General features: G+C 41.5%; 1 long non-coding RNA gene across 1 annotated transcript; it reads left to right on the plus strand.

Moving 5' to 3' along the window:
- The first annotated feature begins 1,164 nt into the window (after positions 1-1,164).
- On the plus strand, positions 1,165-9,145 carry LOC132007558 (uncharacterized). Its single transcript, XR_009401392.1, has 3 exons — positions 1,165-1,444; positions 5,749-5,889; positions 8,771-9,145. It is a non-coding gene; the product is annotated as an uncharacterized LOC132007558 (long non-coding RNA).
- The last annotated feature ends 6,611 nt before the right edge of the window (positions 9,146-15,756 follow it).

A 15,756-nucleotide genomic window follows, 5' to 3' on the forward strand; every position in this document is an offset into this window, starting at 1 on the left:
AAAGATGGTGGGAAGGATGATTCCAGTCACATCCTTATCTTAATTTGACTGTCTTAGGCAGAGGCCATGTGAGTCTTGGAGAAGTGTTGTAGAGAATCACACAGTTGATGGGGTGTTGACTCATTTCATTGATTGCTGCGTATGTGATCTCTTCCCTGCACTAGTCAACATAGTGCTTGGAATCTACCTGGGCAGGAGAAGCTTTTTCCTGACCTCTGGGGAATAAACTCCACTTCTCCTCTTTACTCCTCACACCATCCAGCACTTCAATAGCTTAATTCTGTATGAAACCTCTCTTCTTGAATCACCTTCTGTAGCGTTGCAGGTTGAATTCCCTGGGAATCAAGATAAAAGGCAGATGAGCACCCAGGGTATTTATTGTATGCAGGGAGAGGTTCAAAGCAGGCTTGGGCAGAGGGAGAAGTTGGGTTGCAATGCAATCTTGACTGACTTTCCAGTCAACGTCACATGGAGCTCTGAAGCTGGGGTGTTCCTTCAGAATTGTCCCAAGGTGTGGTGTGAGTGTACAAGTACATCGTATACTCCTGTATTGAGCTGGATGGGTAGCGGGAGGATCTTGGATAGGGGTCTTTTTTTAGCTGAAGCAATCCCCAGATGGGATCTGAAAGCAGAGGGCTGATCTACCATCCGTAGTCTCAGTAACTGGGGATGTCCTTTGGTTTTCAGGTGGGATGTGGATTATACCCAAATCACAACCTGCATTAGAAGTGAGCAGTGGAAGGAAGGAAGGTGTTAGGATGAAGGAGACAGCACAGATGATGATGTGATGCTCCATTGTATGGTCAGCTCCTCTTGGCTGGCTGGAAGAGACTTGGACAGCTTCCGCACTGGCCAGTCCCATGGCAGAAAGGGTATTTCTTCACTCCAGTGGTCAGTCTCTGTATTTCTTTTCTGTGCAAGCTCATATTATGCTTAGCCAGAGAATAAAAAGAGCAGCATTTATGCCCACACTTGTTAGACATTTACTGTAAGCTGTATGATTGCATTAAGTGTTCTCTACATTATGGGAACTATTTCAGAGGGAAAGCTTCCAAAACAGCTCGTTTATGGCTACAACGAACTTCTCCTTTGCAATTGCACTTGTCAAAACAGCCTGTCCCACATTCTCTCTCCCCGACCCTCATTCCTTAGCTTTGTCTGGGAAGAAACGAGAGCTAATGAGAGAGAGAGCGAGCGATCAGCGAAATGGAGTTCAGAAAAACCGCTGAAGAGATGCCTGGAAGACTTCTTGAAAGCAAGCTTGACCATTTTGCACCCTTTCTTAAAAATGCATGGAGATGATCCAATTAGTTGGAGAGCCGAATTTTTCTCCCCCCGCACGTGTAAGAAGATGAACAGTAAGAAAACACTAGTTGGTGACTTTGCAGCTGAATGTCCAGCAGACTCCTCGAAAAGAAGGAGATAATATTATGGATAATGGGAGGTAAGGGCGTGGGGAATTTATCAGGAACGTTGCGACAGATTTCAATGATGCAGTGAGGGAAATTTACGAACAAGTGACTGGTAGAAAGAAAAACTCACTGTGAAGAATGGTATCACATTTGCTGGTGCCCGAGCTGGCAGGGGAATGGAGGAAGAAAAATAGCACATGTGTGGAGTCTGTGTGAGACACAGTTCCTCAGAAAAGGAGTGCGGGTTGAAACCAGCTGCTCCTGGGACATTATTCCAGGGGCTCTCGTAGGAAAGTCCCTCTCACCCTCTCTCCCTGCTGCCCCACCAGGTACCTTTGAAATTTTCTCTTAGAAATGACTTTGTTGTGCATTGTTTTTCTTATAATTGTATTTTGAAGCCTACAGCATCTGGCATGAGCCTCCATGTTTGGCTGTATTCTGTTAACACTTTCTTATTATTTGGAAAATGTGAATCCTCTCACGAGTGGAAACGTGACAACTCATGTTTCCTGGGGAGTACCTACATGTGATATATTCCTTCCTTAGCTCTTTGAGAGCGTGGGGCACGCACCTGAGATGATGGACAGTTAGAGGAAAGGTGCGGAAAAGAGAGGAAAAGCCCATCAATGGTCCCGAAAGATCCGCATTTGCTGTTTGGCAATGCACCTTCAGGCCATGGGAAGATGGTGTGGTGGAGTCAGTGCCCTGAGTTCAAATCCCAGCCTAAACTGAACTTGTACAATTGTGGCAGTATTGATAACCGTAAAGAAGAAGTTAAAAGTTATAATATTGGGGCGCCTGGGTGGCTCAGTGGATTAAAGCGTCTGCATTCAGCTTGGGTCATGATCCCAGGGTCCTGGGATCGAGCCCCGCATCAGGTTCTCTGCTCAGCGGGAAGCCTGCTTCCTCCTCTCTCTCTGCCTGCCTCTCTGCCTACTTGTGATCTCTGTCTGTCAAAGAAATAAATAAATAAAATCTTCAAAAAAAAGTTATAACCATTTAACTATAAATCATGAGTTAAAAGATATTTCAAGTAGAAAATATATTTCCCTCAATTGTGCCACACTCATGGGGCAACAGCTTTCATTGTTCCGGGTCCCTTCCAATATTTGTTCTCATGTACCTTTTAAAAAATTTTGTAGATATAGATTATTTTATATTCTGATTTTTTCACATAAAGATAATTTTTACATATTATTACATAGTCTTAATAAATATAAGTGTTATGGATTTCTGTGGCAAGTTTTACTCAGTTGTATTCTTTTTTTTTAAGATTTTATTTGTTGGGGCACCTGGGGGCTCAGTGGGTTAAACTTCTGCCTTCAACTCAGGTCATGATCTCATGGTCCTGGGATTGAGCAGAGAGCCTGCTTCCCCTTCTCTCTCTGCCTGCTGCTGTGCCTACTTTTGTTCTCTCTCTCTCTGTCAAATAAATAAATAAAATCTTAAAAAAAAAAGATTTTATTTATTTATTTATATAGAGAGTGAGCACAAGCAGGGAAAGGAGCAAGAGGGAGAGGGACAAGCAAGACTCCCTGCTGAGTGTGGAGCTGGATACAGGGCTTGATCCCATGACCCTGAGATATTGACCTGAGCTGAAATCAAGAGTCGTATGCTGAACTGCCTGAGCCACCCAGGCACCCATACTCAGTTGTATTTCTTTAGGACAGTTTGCTGGTTTGTAATTCTTGTACTACAGAGCAGTCTCAAATTTGAGGACGACTGCTACTGTTCAGAGGGTTGTGAATGTTTAGACAGCTTTTGAGATATTGCTAGATTGCTTTCCAAAATGTTTACAGCAGTTTAAAATGCACTAAACATTTACACCTCACTTGCCAGCCTTGGGTGTCAACATTTTAAGTGGTTCTATTATTTTCATGGTGTAAAGTGTGACTTTACTGTTTACCATGTATTTCTTAGAGGATTGGCAAGGTTGAATGGATTCCCCTCCACCAAGTTTGAACTTTTCTCAAGATAAAAAGTGAAAACAATATGTTTAACAAATTTATGATTCATTCTAGGGAGAGTACCAAGATTTCTGTATACCTTTATCCTCATGCCCCAGCTGGAAACCTCTTGCCACTTTGTTTTTTATCATTTTCTCTTCCTCCCCCCCCCCCTTCCCCCCCCTAACACCATACTACCTTCCTTCCTTCCTTCCTTCCTTCCTTCCTTCCTTTCTTTCTTTCTTTCTTTCTTTCTTTCCTTCCTTCCTTCCTTCCTTCCTTCCTTCCTTATTTCTTTTCCAGAATTTATTTGTTCGAGAGAGAAAGACGGAGTACTAGCCAGAGAGGGGGAGGGTGGAGGAAGAGGGAGAAGCAGGCTTCCCACTGAGCAGGGAGCCCTGTGCAGGGCTCCATCCCAGGACTCTGGGATCATGACCTGAGCTGAAGGCAGACCCTTAACCAACGTGGCCACCCAGGAACCCCTCTCTGACTCTGTTTCTAAGTGTAATTATTCCTGAACCATTTGAGAGCATGCTGAATACATTGCACTCCTTTCCCCATTAACAATATTGTATTATATTTCTCGATTTTGATAATTACACCATCGTTATGCAAAAAAGTTCTTATTCTTAGGAAATACATTTAAGTTTTACCTAATCTCCAATTCATATTCCAGTTTTACAAATTATTTCAGTAATAACTTGGAGAATAAAATTTCTTTTCTGCCCAGGAACCCATCCATGGTTCTCAATGCTCTTAGCGTTATATTTCTTTTGGAACATTTCTCAGCATTACTTGTCTTTCATGACACTGGCATTTTCAGAGTACAGGGCAATTATTCTTCAGAATATCCAGCAGTGATCAGGTAAAAGTTTAACAGATGTCTATCTGGAAAAATCATGCTGTGTAGCATTTGCCGATTTCCATGGTGTCAATACTCCCATCATGGCTGACGTCAAGCTACCGATATGATGTTGCTGAATGTGCCACTGGAAAGAACTGTGCACGGTCAGCTCTCATATGCGCTGTATGCATGAGCCAGCACATCCCTGAATGTCCCTCAGCTTGGGTTTGGTACTTGTTTTGTCACGAGTAGAACAGGTTATGCATTTCTGTCAGGAGTGCTAAGGAAGTAAAAACTACATTCTTCTCATGTCAGGACGCATGTGATGTAGATAAAACCTACCTGTACTTACTTATCTTAGAGTAAGAAAAAATTTTGTGTCCATCTGTGTTTATCTCTGTGTGTGTACACATATACACACACATACGCATGTGTGTATGCATATATACATATAATGTAATTACATGTAAATTATTCAAATTACGTATGTAAACATATGTAATTATATGTATATATACACACATATAATGTAATTTCATCTCTTCCTCAATATATGAAATAAATGGAAGTGAGGATAAAGGGATATTCTGGTTGAAGCAGAGGAAGTCCATTTCCCAGAGTCCCATTATCCCCATGTTGTGGTTCTGAGAGGGCTCTGAGTTGAACAGTTCGAGAATCACTATCTTAAATTGAGGATGTGGGTTTATTTTCAAAGGGTGTGGCATTCTGATTACTCCTGAAGGTTGCGCAGTGTTAGTAGGAAGGATTGGTTCGCTAATTAATATCATGCCTGTTTAGTGTGCCAACCTAAATGTATCAGCAGGACACATTTTTATCTTTCTTTATTTAACATATGTATTTATATATATTAATATATATTTAAATATATATAAATATATAAAATATGTATTTAATATATAAACATGTGCATTTATTTAATATACATATGTAAAATAAGCTCTACCCCCAATGTGGGCTCAAACTCATGACCCTAAGATCAAGAAATGCATGCTCTACTGACTGGAAGCCCAATGTGGGACTTGAACTCCCAACCTTGAGATCAAAGACCTGAGCTGAGATCTAGAGTTGGACACTCAACTGAATGAGCCACCCAGGCACCCCAAACATGTAATTAAAGAGATTTGCATATCAGAGTTTAGTTTTCCTGATTCAATGATCTCATTCTTATTTCTTCAATACTGATAGACTTAGTTTAGCTGAGTGACAATAAATGTCACATAATTTGCCAGCATCTGTCACCTGTGAAAGGAGGAGGTTGTGATACTCCTTGATCCCTGGGTCTGTATGGGAAAGAACATTAAAATTCCAGATCAGACCATTCCCAAGGAGAGAGAGACTAGCTTAGGTCACCAAAAAAAACAAACAACCCCCCCAAATCCTCCCAAAACCCTGCAAGACTGTCACCCCATGCACTCTTGGCCTCTTCTTCCTCAAGTTGGAAATCTTTTTTGTAATGAATCTTTATTTAGCACCAGGTCTACTTATTTATTTATTTATTTAAAGATTTTATTGATTTATTTGACAGAAAGAGAGAGCAGCAGAGGGAGAAGCAGACTCCCCACTGAGCAGGGAGCCCGATGTGGGACTCAGTCCCAGGATTCTGGGATCATGATCTGAGCCAAAGGCAGATGCTTAACCTACTGAGCCACCCAGGTGCCCACACCAGGTATGTTTATAAACATGGTCTTATTTTTATTTTTCTTAAGTAAGCTGTACACTCGATGTGGAGCTTGAACTCACAATCCCTAGATTAAGAGTCACCTGTTCTACTGCGTAAGCCAGTCAGGTGCTACCTCAAGTTGGAAAGTTTGATCTAAGTGGGCTTGGACCAAGTGATGGCACTTCTTTAGCACTTACTTGTGGAAATCTGTCCTTCCCCCAGATCCACACATGGTACCCTCTTCAGGTACCCATGATTCCTCCTGTGTTTTCGAGACTTTAATGAAAAAACAGCAAATGGGCAAAAACTAATGATTGTATGAAATATCCCATTTTGGGGGTTGCTCAGTTTATGGATGCTGAAATATTAGGTGTAATGCAGTGATTACATCTTTTAAAAATTATATTACATTTTACTCTAATAATAATCACATATTTTTACTTCAGTGGACTGATAGAATTTCAATATTAGAAATCTCATAAAGTAGACTTTCCTTTCAGGTTATACATTATTTATTTATTTATAAACAAATACTGAGGTGTTAATGATAAACCTGAACAAACAACATGCCTTTTTAATATTATGGGCGTTATTCAGGGATGCCAGAAGTGACGTTGATGTGGGCGTTTGTTCAGCCTTTCAGAGGTTGAGATAGAAACAGAATATGAAATTTTGTCTCAATTCCAAGGTGAAAGCCAACTTTCAACTGTTCCTAGTAGTCTGCCACTGCTCCAGCCTTTCAGAAAGGTTTTCTGAAATTATTTTTGAAATGCACTTTGGCTGAGAATTCTCCCAAGGCCCTTGGCAGAAGCAAAGCCCCTCTGGTACCCAATCACAGTGCTGCTGTGCTAGGCTTCATCTCCCCTTGTTGCTATTGACACAAATTCATCTCCCCTTCCTTGCTGGGAGAGCATTCACATTTCCTAGTGCCTCCTATTTGCTTCGTATTTTAGGTGTGTTCATCACACAGTCACTTTTTTTTTTTTTTTAAGATTTTATTTTCAAGTAGTCTTTACACCCAGTGTGGGGCTTGAACTTAAAACCCTGAGATCAGGAGTTACACACTCCACTGATTGAGCGAGCCAGGCACCCCATACATTCCCTTTTTATTTTTACTTATTTTAAAATATTTATTTATTTATTAGAGAGAGAGAGAAAGAGAGGCATGTGGGGGCAGAATGAGAGAGAGAGAAGCAGACTCTGACGTGGGGCTTGATATCATGACCCTGAGATCATGACCTGGGCTGAAATCAAGAGTCGGATGCCTTACTGACTGAGCCACCCAAAAGCCCCCATACATTCACTATTTAAATGGAGCCCCAAAAGTAAAGAAGCTACCATGAGAACCAAGGAAGGCGTTAGATAAGTTTGACAACTCTTCTGGGTCCCATTTTGGAAGAATGGGTAGCTTGAGGTACAAATAGAACCTCTGGAAACCCTGGCTGTTATCGCTTGTCACATAGTTCTTCAAAGTACCTTGGGGTCATCAAAGAAAACAAAAGTGAAAAGCAAGATGAAGAGCTAAAACAATCCTGTACTCTCTGTGAAGGCAGAGGCCCTGCTTTTGGTTTCTTTTATGATTTAGCGCTGGACACGCTAGTATTAGATAATCACATGCAAAGTGAAGCTTGAATCCAGCAATCCAGTCCCTTGGGTATATCCAAAGATCTATTCTGGTCTACATAGAACTAAGGAAAGGAAGCCCCATGCTTTTCATGTTTTCTCTCTTCCATGTCCCCTTACTGTGATCTTTTGGTGACTCATCATTAATTCTTCCAACAAATATGTATTGTCTTCTCTGTGGCACTGACCATACTGATGAACAAGATCAATGTTATCCTTGCTTCAGGATCTAGATAATAGTTCAAGTCCTGGTCAACCTAACTTTGGCCTAGATCGTGCGGCCTCTGCTATGTGCAGAGGGCAAATCCAATGCTCTGTTAGATTTTTCAGGAAATGGTATTGCTCATGTGCTTGCAAATCCTCTTAATGTTTTGTCAAAGAATCTGAGTTCCTTGGGATATATAACCCGAGATTAAGGTTCTCTTCACTTAAAATACATCTAAGTTAAGATTATGAAATAATCAGACTAATTTCAGTCTATAGAAAACAAAGCAGTTCTAGGGGAATTATTTCTCGGGGTGTTCCACTTCTTTCCCTGGCACCATACATTCAGTACAAACCCAGGAAAAAAAAATTTCACCAATAGCTCCAGGCAGAGACCAAACGGGTTATTAAAGATTTTTACATCTTTCCAGGTCTGTAATTCTGTGGTCTTTTTCAGACTAGTGTGTTACAGGCAGATTGATCATGCATGCAAAAGGATGTGTCTGCAAAAATAGGTCACTGGGTTGTCTTTGCTGTAGCCATTAGAAACACTTACAGAATTCTGTAGATAAAATGTAATTCTCTTCTCATATGAATATTTGTCTCCTTTGTTCCTTAGATGATTTCTAGTGAAAATCCATTTTCAGTGAACTCTTTAAGTTTTTGAGGTCAAGATGCACATTGGAGGGGACTATTTTTGAAAAGAGCTAATTTGAATTAGTCAGGTCCCTGACAGGAAACAGATGATGCTTTTGAACTGGATGATTTAAGGAGAACTTAATAAGGGCACTATTTATAAAGATGTGGGCATGATATAGGAAAACCATAAAAGGTACTTCAGGAACCAAAGACTTTAGTGCTGATACCTGTAAGGATGTTATTATTGCTTGGCTTTAAGGGAGATGAAAAAATACTTACTGGGACCCCAAAAGTGAGCGTTTTTTAGAGATGGTTGCTTTTGAGTGAGAAAGCCATTTCTCTGGAGGCAAATTGGCAGGGAGGGACATGCGGAAATAGATATCCTGGCCTCATTTAATTTTCTCTCTGATCTTTTGGCAAGGGTCTTCATGAGCCAAACCCATTGGACAGTAAAGGACAAGGAAGACATTGATAGAGTTCATACAGATCAGGCTCTCAAAGTGGAGAGAGGATGGAGAAGAGATTTGGAGGGACGGATAGAAGATATCCTGGGGGGCGCCTGGATGGCTCAGTGGATTGAACCTCTGCCTTCGGCTCCGGTCATGATCTCAGGGTCCCGGGATCGAGCCCCACTTTGGAAATCTCTGCTCAGCGGGCAGCCTGCTTCCCCCCATCTCTGCCTGCCTCTGACTACTTGTGATCTCCCTTTCTCTCCTGCTCTCTCTCTGTCAAATAAATAAAATCTTTAAAAAAGAAAAGAAGATATCCTGATGCACCTTCCGTATTAGTTAGAAACCCTTCAATGTAGGGTGTAACTCAAGGAGATTGCAAAGTCATCTATTTGCTTAAGCCATACCTCCAACTTTGTAGATTTAGGTATGCCTCTACTGAGCGCGCTGTTTAGCATGAGGCTCTAGATGGCGTGAATAAAATGGACAAAAATTCCTATGAGTATTGAGCCTTTATCTTATTGGCGGCCATTTCTGTTAGGTGTTGTTGAGTTGTAAGAGAAGGTCTATCAAGTCAGAAATTTAAAAGCGATTGCTTATAAGAAATCCCTCTCAATTATAAATCTGTCAGGCAATTACTCTTTTGAGTTCTGTATTATACCTCTCTTCTTTCTCTTCGCTTTCTCTCAATATCTCTGTCTCTCTCCCCATACCTCTTGTCTATCAGGGAGGAAAAAAATCTCCTCTTCTCTAGTCTGTTTCAAGTGGGCTTCATTTTAAGGCTCTTACTTTCTACTTACCCATATTTTCGATTTACATGTATCTTTGTATCTATAGTTTCCTATAATTTTTTAAAAAGATTTATTCAATTATTTATTTATTATTTGAGTGGGAGAGATTGAGGGAGAGAGAGTGCATCTCAAGCAGACTCCCCACTGAGCGTGGAGCCTGTTGTGGGCCTCCACCCCACGATCTAACATGACCTGAGCCAAAATCCAGAGTCAGATGTTTAACTGACTGAGCCCTACCCAGGCCCCCCTCCTATAATTTATATGAAAGTACTCTGTGAAAAGGTGGTCATCTACTTCCAGTATACATTACCTTCACCCTAAAAATGGTTGTTCATGTGACAGATGATCTTCATGCCCTATCCATTCACCTATTTGTTCATTCTCTAAAATTTCATTAGAATATTGAGTACCTTTTTACATCAGTGGTCAAAAAAAGGTCCCCCTGCAATGGCACCCATTTCGGTCACTCCCGTAGGTTATTGGGACTGGAGTAGTTGGGGCATGTGATGGACTGAAGTCTATTGGAAGAAGTAGCTAGCAAGAGGAACAGACCAAACCCAGAGTTCAGAGTCCTATCTTATCTCCGTTTGAAGCACTGTGCCCAAGAGGTGGGAGCACAGACCAGCCAGTCTGCAGAGTGGTTGAAAATTGGTGGGGAGACTTTTAATCTGGAACAGGAATCTCTATCCTACAAGGGCCAAAACTGCATCTCAGATTGTCCTGCACTCAGTGAACACTTAATGAGTGGCGACTCTTACTGAGGGGGATAGAACTGCTTCCTGCCCTCAAGTGGTATTACTCATTTACAAGGGTAGAATAGGCACTTGTTGATGGTTTCAGTGCCCCCCTCCCATTTTGGGTTTCCACTTCATCTCTTCCATTTGCTCTGCCTTTTCTTTTCTTTCTTTCTTTCTTTCTTTCTTTCTTTTTTTTTTTTTTAAAGATTTCATTTATTTATTTGAGAGAGAGAGAGAGAGCATGTGAGAGAGCAAGAGAGAGCATGAGCAGGGGGGAGGGGTAGAGGAGGAGGGAGAAGCAGAATCCCTTTGATCCCAGGAGCCTGGGCTGAAGGCTGAATGAGCCACCCAGGCACCCTGCTCTGCATTTTCTTAACATTTACATATACGGAACACTTCTGTTCTATTGTGAAATAACAGATTAATGTGCTGTCTTTTCCAAGCATTGTTCTATTACTTATTTCACAAGCTATAACTGATTCTATATACATACATGTATGTAGCTCTCTATCTGCATGTATGCACACATGTTTTGCTAGAGACAGGAAGGATAGGGGCACTCTCTGCCTTCACTGATCCACTCTGTTCTTTGGTTTTGGGTGTGTGGGGGGGCTTAGAATTGTACTCTGTTCCTTCATCATTTCTCTCTATTATGGTTTTGAGTACCAGCCCTGGCTTAAACTTGCTCATTGAGTTGACATTTGAAAAGAGAATTCCCTACATTTGATATGCTTTGGCATGCATTGTGTTGTCCTAGAGGAGCATGTGGGTGAAAGCATGCCCTTTGGACTGACTTTCCCTGGGGTGCATGGGCACAGGGACTCTGATATTTCAGTCTAGATTAGGTTTCATACATTTGCAGTATGCATAAAACTTCCTGTTGACATTGTTAGAAAGGCAGACATGTAAATGATACCTCTTCAGACAGTGGTCCAATGCAGCATGGATTTATTTTTTTTCAAAGATTTTATTTATTTATTTATTTATTTCACAGACAGAGATTACAAGTAGGCAGAGAGGCAGGCAGAGAGAAGGGGAAGCAGGCTCCCTGCTGAGCAGACAGCCCGATATGGGGGCTTGATCCCAGGACCCTAGGATCATGACCTGAGCCGAAGGCAGAGGCTTTAACCCACTGAGCCACCCATGTGCCCCGGATTTATTCATTCCTAAGAATGTCTTAACAAAGTATCACAAACTGCGTGGCTTAAACAACAGAAATTCATTGTCTCATTGTTCTAGGGGCTAGAAATCAGAGGTTGATGTGTCACTAGGGCCGTGCTCCCTCAGAGGGCCTTGGCAAAGGATCTGTTCCAGACCTCTCTCCTAACCTCTGGTACTTTATTGGTTTGTGGCAGGATAACTACAGTCTATGCATGGTGTTCTCCATTGGTGAGTGTCTGTGTCCAAGTTCCACCCCCGCCTTTTTTTTTTAAAGATTTATTTGTTTATTTACTTACTTGATACACACACAAAGAGAAAGAGAGCACAAGCAGGGGAAACTGCAGAGAGAGAGGGAGAGGGAGAGGGAGAAGCAGGCTCCCTGCTGATCCCCGGACCCCGAGATCATGACCTGAGCCCAAGGCAGATGCTTAACTGACTGAGCCACCAGGCATTCTTCAAGTTTCTCCTTTTTCTAAGTATACCAATCAAATTGGATTTGGGGCCTACTGTCCTCTAACTGAAGAATTATGTAATTAAACAGTTCTGAGATAATCCTAGTTCCAAGTAAGGTCACATTCTGAGGTGTACTGGGAGTTAGAACTTCAACATTTGAATTTTGAGCAAGGCAGATCCGTAATAGTGGATGGGTTACTAGGAAGTAACATTAAAAAAAAAAAAAAGATTTATTTATTTATTTTAGAGAGAGGGAGAGAGAGAGCAAGAGAGAGAGCGAGCAAGCAAGCATGAGCAGGAGGGGAAAAGCTATAGGGAGAGTGCGCCAAACAAACTCCACACCAATCGCTGAGCCCAGTGTGGGGCTGATCCCATGACACCGGGATCATGACCCGACCTGAAACTAAGAGTTGGATGCTCATTGGACTGTGCCACCCAGGTGCCCCTAAGAAGTGGCATTTTTACATACTGTATTGGCAACTCCTTGTGCTGCTGTTACTAATTCTGGCTCCATCTTGGACTCCAGTGACCTGATGCCAACCAGTTCCAAGCATATTTTGGTCCATTTCATACCAGGGCATCTGGATATACCTCTCCCCTCCCTCGCAGACAGTGTCTTCCTTTTTGCTCAGGTTTCTCCAGTACGATCTCATGGAATGCCTGCTGCAGCTCACTCAGTAGTGACATGTGAATGACTCAGAAATATGGGGGTAATTAATACCCCATGGGCCACACTTGACCAATGGGAGATGAAATCCAGTGAATAAAAGCTTCCTTCTCTCATCCTTATGTGAATAGGTCTGAAACCCTTTGCACTATGGTCTTTAAGGATCTTGCCAAAATCAGCTACTAGTCTCCAGAGGCAGTGGCCAACTTGCTGGTTGCATTCTTGTGTTGTTTTGTCCTTACTCCTGCTCCCTGTCTTCACTCCCAAGATAAACTACTTGTATGAAGACCTTTGTCTTAGGTCAAGTGCCATGTAAGCAGAGCTTAAGATCCATGCTTCTTGGGTATTCCTGTTGTAAGTGATCCATGAACCAGTCTTGGAGAAATTCTCCAAAATTCTGTGCAAAAAAAAAAAATGGGTTAAAATCAGACAATATATTTGTTTGGTAGTGCATTCCTCACACCACCCTTTTACCTTAATCCTAGAAAAATACAAGAGATCTGAAGTTAGGGGCTATATGAGCGAAGGTCCAAAACCATAGTAAATCTCAGAATGAGAAACAAACCACCCTCTGTAACCAAAGTCAGCAAGTACCCAGATACTCTGGCTAGTAATGTCTGACCTCAGAAGATATCTGGGTGATGGTTCAGTGTGACTCAATTCTCAAAGCCTCATTAACTTGGTGCACTGAGAAAATTTAGTTCGGGGCCCTGTAAATCTGTGTGTCATATGTTGCCACCCCTTCATTAAGCAGGGTCCTTTGGCACTCTGGAGGTGGTCAAGAGGCGGGAAGGCCAGCAGGCTGATAGCCTGCAGGAGGTTAGAATGTGATAGTTCCCTGCTGTATCCCATATAAACAAGACTTGTGCCACCGAGAACCCTATCCCCTTCTTAAAGCTTCATTTGAATAAACCACCAATTTATAGTAGCCTTTAATTTGGCGGAACAGATTTTGTAATCTGGATGTTCTGTGCCTGCTACTTGGCTGAAAGGAGGGCAGGTTCTGAGACTAACTTTTGGCCATAAAACCAAACAGTTACTTACCAGAATGGCCAGCTCGGCAGGAAAGATGACAGCTTTGTGCTCTGAACATCAGGATTTAAAATCCTGCCAGAGTTTGTCAGCCCTAGTGCCCAGACACAGTTGGGGAAGAAATATTTTTGGGGGAGAAAAGCAGTAATAAACTAAGGAAGAGACATGTAAAATTTATGTGTGTTTGTATGTGTCTCTGGGTATAAAATGATAGCATTATCTTAGCCAAGCAGTGTATTGTCATAGTCTGGAATGTTCAGAAGAATGGTTTGTGCATGGATGATTCAACGTGGAGGAGGAGAATGAATAACAGAACATTGCAAGGATAGACCAGCTAGGCTGTCCCCATGCAAAGACCTTAAATCTATTGGTAATGAGGCCAGCCATTGAGTGGATTTCATACTACCCATGTTGTACTTGAACGGGTTTGGGCTTGGGGAGATTTGGGCATATCCCACATCTCCCTCATTTACCATCTGAGTGCTAGCCAGTTCCTTCACCTCTCTAGTAGTACTGAAAGGCAGTATTGAGGATTAATACTCATACTTATTGAGGATTAATGAGTAATGAGGATTAATGAGAAAATGTAAAAAAGTCACCCAGCTTCATTATTACTACATAGTAGCCATTCAGTAAATGGTGTAAATTATTGTAATGGGTATAAGAAAACTGTTCTATTGGACTCTAATTTTGTGTACATGGGGTATGTCTTCGGATTTTGTGTACACAGGCTTAGTTCCTGAAGTGTTTAAAGAACCTTTCAGCCATGAATGTGTGTGTCTTTGTTCACAAGGACAAGATAGAGGAAAACCTGGTATGTATTTGAGATGACTGAGTATATGCATTTGTGGGTCTACTTGTCATGTAACATATACCTGTACTAACATTTTTGATTTTTCAAGAATCCGCTTAAATCTCTGTTTCTCTTTGTCCTGTTCTTTTTTTTTTCTTTATCTTTTTTTCCATGATTGCTGTATCTTCTCAGCTCAGTGAGGTGTTGATAGAGAATTGTTCACGGAGAAGAAATGTCAGACAGATGATCTGTTTCCTCTCATTGCTTTTTTCCTGCATATCTGGTGATCCTTGGCTGTCCATTTCCATTTATAAGAGGGACACTAAAAAGCTTATAGGAAGCTTGTCACACCAGTGGGAGTTGTCAACTGTGAATATCCCTGTAGGATTATCTGGCTGGGCCATTTTTGGGAAGGGGGGACTTTGATTAGATTTACCTCTTTCAATGGCTGTATTCCTGAGCAAGGTCTTTTTCAGTAGAGGGTAAAGGTATAATGACCAGTATTTTTGGGTGCAGAGTAGGGCAGAGGTCTGGGGAGACTTCACGATCCAGTATTGATATACTCAGTCTGTTTGTATCTTGACTGAGCTGGAGGATACCAGACACAAAGACTCTACTTTTCCCCTTCTAGAGAATAAATCTTCGATAATGTTCTGGGGTGAGCGGAAGAAGTTTCAAGGAGTGGAGGAAAGGATCTGGGGACCTAGCTGCTGCCTAAATAGATTTTAGTTCATCTTTGTTATTTCAAATCTTTTTTTCCCTGGCTTTCCTCCCTTCTAGAGGTACCTAATGCTGCCTTTGAGGATTTTCTTGTGTGAATTGATGTACTTTGAGTTGTTTCCTTGCTGCTGGCTTAAGATCAAGTGTTCATGTCTCCTAAAATCCTTTACTCTTGCTTGCCCATCAGCTTTCCAGTTTCTAAAATGTTGTTAACTTTTTGTGTGTCCTCCTGTTTACCAAATCCTTATGGTTTTATGCCTTTAAGTTATTGAAGTGAAATTGTTCAATCTATTATCTTTACCTACTCTTATATACTTCTGTTATGATCTTGATTAAATGTACTTAGCATAGAAGTTTTCTTTTTCAACCTTTACATAGACAGTATTCAACAAAGCAAAGTTCTGTAATGTAATGTCAGAAGAATAGCTAGGTAAAAAAGGAATGAAATAAATTTTGTGTCTTGAGCCATCCATGGCTTTGAACCGGGGCTTCAGTCCTGCCATGTCCCTAGTCCCATATCTGGTTAGAACATTTTGGAATGTTTCCCTTGAAAGTCTCCCACGTGACTCATTTAATGAAATATGAACTGTTTTCTGGTGTTTCT

The sequence above is a fragment of the Mustela nigripes genome, chromosome X (assembly GCF_022355385.1).
Source record: "Mustela nigripes isolate SB6536 chromosome X, MUSNIG.SB6536, whole genome shotgun sequence".
Classification (NCBI taxonomy): Eukaryota; Metazoa; Chordata; class Mammalia; order Carnivora; family Mustelidae; genus Mustela; species Mustela nigripes.